Source organism: Equus przewalskii, chromosome 11 (genome assembly GCF_037783145.1).
Source record: "Equus przewalskii isolate Varuska chromosome 11, EquPr2, whole genome shotgun sequence".
In the NCBI taxonomy this organism is placed as follows: Eukaryota; Metazoa; Chordata; class Mammalia; order Perissodactyla; family Equidae; genus Equus; species Equus przewalskii.
Window position 1 is genome coordinate 13,126,381 of NC_091841.1, and position 6,350 is coordinate 13,132,730.

At 34.5% G+C, this 6,350-nt stretch overlaps 1 pseudogene; it reads left to right on the forward strand.

Moving 5' to 3' along the window:
• The first annotated feature begins 2,127 nt into the window (after positions 1-2,127).
• On the forward strand, positions 2,128-3,495 carry LOC139074620 (olfactory receptor 5D13-like; annotated as a pseudogene).
• Positions 3,496-6,350: the final 2,855 nt, after the last annotated feature.

A 6,350-nucleotide genomic window follows, 5' to 3' on the forward strand; every position in this document is an offset into this window, starting at 1 on the left:
GATAAAGGTTTGCATTTTTCTAAGGATTTATATCTCTATACTAATACCTGTATATATTAGTAAGCTCCGTTTTATTTGTGTATTTACTTATTATAAATGAATTGAAATGAACTGTTAATGCTCTTTATTCCCCAAACTGTGTGATTTGCAAGTGACTAAGAGCCAACACTTTACTCCTAGTTCAAAATTAATATATGGGAAAACAAGATAAAAATAAAAAGGTGAGTTAATGCTTGAATGGGATCAAGTAACTTATCATATTTGCACTTGTGTTCCCTTATCTCTGAAACAAAGGGGATTGGAATAAATTATCTTTAATGCATATTCACACTATTAACATCTAGTTTTCTATTTCTTTCCTCTGTCACTCTCTTTAAAGCAATTAATACACTGAGATTTTAGTGTCTTGATTTAAATTATGGTATCACCCTGCCATCTAGTAGTTATTCTATTTGTATTACTTGTAAAGGAAAGACAAATTCATTCTCTCTGCTACTATATTACAGATAGATTTTGTACTACTGGATATTATGAAAAAAAAATTTCTATTAATTCCTGTGTAATTTGGTTGAGAATGGAACAAATGAGAGCTGAACTGGCAATGTTGGGGGAAAGCAAATCCAATATTTCATTCTCATTATGTCAAACTAGAATAAACTTACGAAAGAAAAATTGCCTCTTGTGTGATAAGAAATAATGCTAAACTGAGATTTAAGAGATCCATTAACAGATTTACCTTAATTTTAATCTTTTCCCAAATATGTCCCAGACTGGAGACCCAGCTTAGATCAGAGAAAGATGAAGAATATTGCCTGTAATCACATTAATTGAGAGTTATCCTAGATACAGAGCACTAGTCGTGAGCATACACTTCATACTTTCCATTTTCAAAGCTATTTATATCTATATCTATATGTATATTTATTTGTCTTTACTCAATATATCTATATATCTTACTGGATTTAGGAGGCTATTTTGAATTGAATTATTTATGTCTTATTGTATGCTATTTTTATATACATACAGATACTCTGTTCTAGTGCCCCATGTTTGCTTTTATGAATATTATTTTACTGTGGAACACACAATGTTAAAACGGTAAATGATAAAAAATACATACAATACATAGTATGTTACAGATGTGGATGAAATTGATATTTTTCAGGTCTTAGAATTATCGATAAAGGCATGGTTAAGAGTAGGACCATGATCAATGAAGAATGAGTCAAGTGGTGGTAAAATTATTGGAAGATCAAGAAATTAAGAAAATGGCATTGGAAGGACTATATTTCTGTCTATTGACACCAACTCAATGAAAGAAAATCCCTAACCAAATAAAAACCACACTGTAATACCTCAGGAAGCAGTGGCTTTGGGGTTTTTGAGGAACACTAAAATGACTATCAAATGATGATATTGTAGGAAGGTCTCCAGTGAAATACAAATGATCTGGACATATTATAATTAAGTTTATTTCTACTACAAATCTCTCTAAATATTTGACATTACAATGTACTAAGAAAGGGTAACAGATTTTTACTATGTTCAATAATTAGGTAAATGTGGTTGATCAAGTGCATTATTCTTCTGCAGGAAATATCTAAAATATGGGGGGGGGGAATGTGCAACTGAGTGTAAGAAGTTCACTGGAAAGGGAAATTCAGAAATAGTTATAGCAACAATAGTAAAAACAAAAAGTAACCTGATCATTTTGCTCAGTCATTAAGTTTGTTTTCGAGTTCTAATTTCCCATAGTTAAACAAGTTAGGCATGGAAGAAACTGTAGAAACATATGATATGTATTTCTTCCAAGACAAGCATTCTAACTAAACTCAGATTCATACAAAAACTAAACTGGACTTCTTATGAAGCCAAAGTCTCTGAGGTACTGAGTCTGTTAACTTGAAATATAATTGGGCCAACTTTGTTTTTGTTCTTCCTTTCTGAACAGCCTTCTTTTATTATTCCACTTGCATAGATTTCACATTCACTCTATAATTATGATGTAATAAATTCTAGCTTTTGAAATAATGTAATGGTTGAAACTAAGTATTTTACACAAACTTATTTATAGATAATCACTAAGTCTCTCAACATTTCCTCATTTTAAATTGCTTTATCCAAATTATGCTTCTCACTTCTCTGAATCAACTTTCCTATTTTGTCCACAGGAATGAAGAATACCACAGTGCTGAAGTCACTTTCATTCTCTTGGGCTTCTCAGAATATCCAGGACTCCAGGTGCCTCTGTTCCTTTTATTCTTAACCACCTACACAGTCACTGTGCTGGGGAATCTGGGCATCATCATGGGTATCAAGATCAATCCCAAAATCCACAACCCCACGTATTTTTTCTCAGCCACTAATCCTTTGTTGATTTCTGTTACTCTACAGTACTTGCATCCAAACTATTAGAAAATTTGCTTATGGAGGACAGAGACATCTCCTTCATAGAACAGATCATGCAATTCTTCTTTGCATGCATATTTGTGGTGACAGAAAGGTTCATGTTGGCATAGGACTGATTTGTGGTGATATTGAACTTGATATCAGTTTCCCCACATTAAACCCAGCATACATGGGGTTAAAACCAAAACGCTAATTCCCTGCTTACTCTCTGGCTTCCTGGCTCCAGAATCCACTATCCTCCATGGAGACAGACACCATCAAGGACAAGCACCTGGATTATCTCCTCCCCGCAAAGAGATACAGGCTGGTGGGAAAGCTGCTGACCAGCAAGGCCATATGCTCCCCCTCCCCTACCTAAAGCCCCAAATAAAAACTCTTCCTTTTAGCTTTTTGGGGAGTTTGGGATTTCTGCATTAGCTGCCATCTCTCCTTGCTCAGCGCTGTGAAAAACTAAAATTCCTACTTTCTTCCATCACACCCGGTGTCAGAGATTGGCTTGCTGCACAACGGGCGAGTGAACTCACTTCAGGTTCGGTATCAGTGGCAATTTTAACCCTCTTCTTTACACATTGTAATGGCCTGGAAGCTTTGTTCCTTGTTGATGGGTGAATCATACTCTTGGGGCACAGTCTGTTCCATTGCCTTTACCTAATTTCTATTGGAATTATCATTCATAGGAAACAAATAACTGTGTCTGTGAGCACACTGCCATTGACTCTGTGTCTTGCTCTGACTCCTATATTAGCCAGAAGAGTACTTTAGTCTCTGCCACATTCAATGAAGTAAGCAGCTTGATGATCATTTTTAATTCCTCTGTTTTAATTTTATCGCTGTCATGAAGAAGTCTTCAGCTGAGGGGCACCAGAAAGCCTTCTCCACTTGTGCCTCCCACCTGACCACCATTATCATTTTCCATGGGACCATCCCATTTCTATATTCTGCTCCTATTTCCAAAAGTTCATGGCTCGTGGTCAGGGGGCCTCTGTCTTTTACACAGGGTTCATCTTCATGCTGAGTCCACTGATCTATAGCTTCAGGAATAAAGATGTGAAAGAGATTGTCAGGAAGTTAATCCATACCAAATAGTATGTCATTAATGTAAGAAGGTAAGACATTCATTTTGAAGACTATTGGAAAGAAGTGCCCAAGTCTTTTACTATTTTTAATACAATTCCTTTTTTCAAACAGCAAAGCAGTGCGTGTGTTTAATGTAACTCCCCAGTTGACAGATCATTTAACATCTGTTAAATTTAAACTGTGTAAATTAGTTATAAAACAATAAATAACACAGTAATGTTCAGATAACTTAAATCTCTACACACAGTTTCTCATGTAAAGGTTTCTGCATTAATACACATTACCATTTGGCTGCACAGTAAATCTTTCATTCTTCTTTTTAAGTCATCACAGAATGGGTTTATAAAGTTGTTCTAAAAAGTTATAGATTGTCATCAGGGAGGATACATCAAATTCAGTATAATAAACTAAGTGTTGGTCTACACTCAGACACTAAATTGAAAAGAATTACTTATTTAATTCCACACAGGAAGCATTGGTACATTTAATTGCAAGGAAGTCATGTTTTGGCTCCTACAAAGTCCAGAACATTGCTTGTTTAAAGTATATACATTAATATAAATTGTATTTGCTCTTTGTATATAAGACATCAGAAAATAAAAGTTAAAACCGCACCCTTCAGAAGAAGCTATCACTAAACCTAAAATTGTCATTCACGACAATCTTGAGTTGTATATAATAACTGTTGATTGATAATAATAAAATAAAATTTGAGTGATATGTAATGTTATGCAATTATTATTTTTTATTGGGGAATTGATTGGGGCAGCTCTGCTAATATCAGCTAGAACATTTTGGTTAACCTCATAAAGTCTTGCCTACCTGGCAAACTCACCTCCGGTCTATAGATCTGTACGCTTATTGGATAGCTCTTCTCTGTATACCATTGTACTAGTTAGAATATTTTCTTGCATTGTCAATGGCTGAGTCACAAGACTGAATGTGGTATTACAAAAGATAGTTCAACTTGTCATTTGTGTCATACTTGTTAACATTTTATTAGCCAATGCAAACCATATAGCTGAGCACAAAGTCAATGGTTGATAAAGTACATTTTCCCCTTGTAGAACTGAAAAGTTACATGACAATGAGCATAGATACAGAGAAGAACGAAGATTTTGGCCCAATATTTCAATATACCTACAGCTTATGGTCAATTTTACTTCATGGAAAAAATTTTTCTTATATATTCCAGATAAATATAACTGTTCTAGTTTGACAGAGTTTTCTATAAATTGATGGACCATTTAACCATCTTAACTAAATGACTCTCTTTGCTGATTGTCGCTTGCTTATCATGGACTCAAGGGATAGAGTTTGATAAATTTCCAAATATCATAGTTTCAGTCAAACTGCACACTGTGAATTATATTACTAGCTTCACCCAAATCATCAGCTTTTTATTTCCTAGTAAAAAATTCTAATTTATATTACCATAAAGATTTGCTATCAAACTTTGTAACCTAACCTGCTTATTTGCTTGTTTAGCAATAAATACCTAACAAGATTTTCAACAATCCGGAACATATAATTATAGAGTTACGTGATTTATTTAACTTTTAATTCTCTGTCAACAGGATGTCATAGATACTTAACTAAATGTCCCAGTCAACAAGTACTTAAACAGGCTGTGTGTGTTAATAAAATATTTTAATGACAGAATAAATGTATTTATGTGTTATGAACACAGTACAGATTGAACTATATTTGACGTATGCTTGGATTTAAGATCCTAATCTTAAAAAAATAGGTAATAGACATGAAGTAAATTATAATTTTAAAACTGTAATTAGTTTCCTGTCTTGCAGGGGAGAGCAAAAAAAATTAAAAAGAAAAAGAAAACTCTGCATAGCTGCAACCTTCTCTAAAATAGATTGTTGGGCTGCTGGTCCAGTGCAGAGTGGTTGGGTTTACGCCTTCTGCTTCAGCAGCCCTGGGTTTGCCTGTTTGCTTCGAGGGTGTGGACCTACGCACCACTTGGCAAGCCATGGTGTGGCAGGCATCCCACGCAGAAAAAAGGAGAGGAAGATGTGCACAGATGTTAGCTCAAGGCTAGTCTTCCTCCTCCTCCCCCCAAAAAAGAGATTGTTGGTTATCCTGGAAAATAGCTTTGAATGGACACTTATTTACATAAATGTAATTCAGAAATTCTCCAGGAATTTTGAAATTATAATTTTAATCTGAGTGTATGCATTCTAAATGATGAAGTGAGCATATGTTTGTTAATATAAATTATTCTCTTGAGGATTCTACAAAGTGCTAGTGATGGGCTCTTCATCTCTATCTAAGAATTATACTCTTCTTATTTTAAAGTCTTGGTAGTAGTTTGGATAGGTGCAGATTTTTTTTCACTTCTGAGGAACTGTGCCAAGAATTTAGGTGAAGATATTCACAAGATTTAAAGAAAGAATTAATAGTCTCTTAGAGAAAGTGTTATAATTTGAATGTATACTACATTATGTAAATATTAATTTTCATGTCACGTTTGAAAAAGCACGACTTCAGGGAATTTGAAAATTCTGGACAATTATCTTTGATATGAGTTTTCCATGGGTGGTAAGTGATATTTTTTACTGCATAACTCATCTTCCCTACTATTCATTATCTCAGAAAAAGACTGACCATGAAAAAGACAAAGAAAATATAAATGGGCTGTTGGGGAAGGATTGTGGAACGCCTACATCAATACTCTGGTTTTCCTGAATATTGTTGCCTAGATACATTGTTCATTCAACCTCAAGCACAATCTCCTTCATGAGGAAAGTTGTATTCTAGGCACAAGAATAAAACCCAATAGAAACTGTATGAAAATAGTCCTGAGCTTGTGGCTCTGAGAGAAGCAACACCTAGGAGTGATTTTCTAG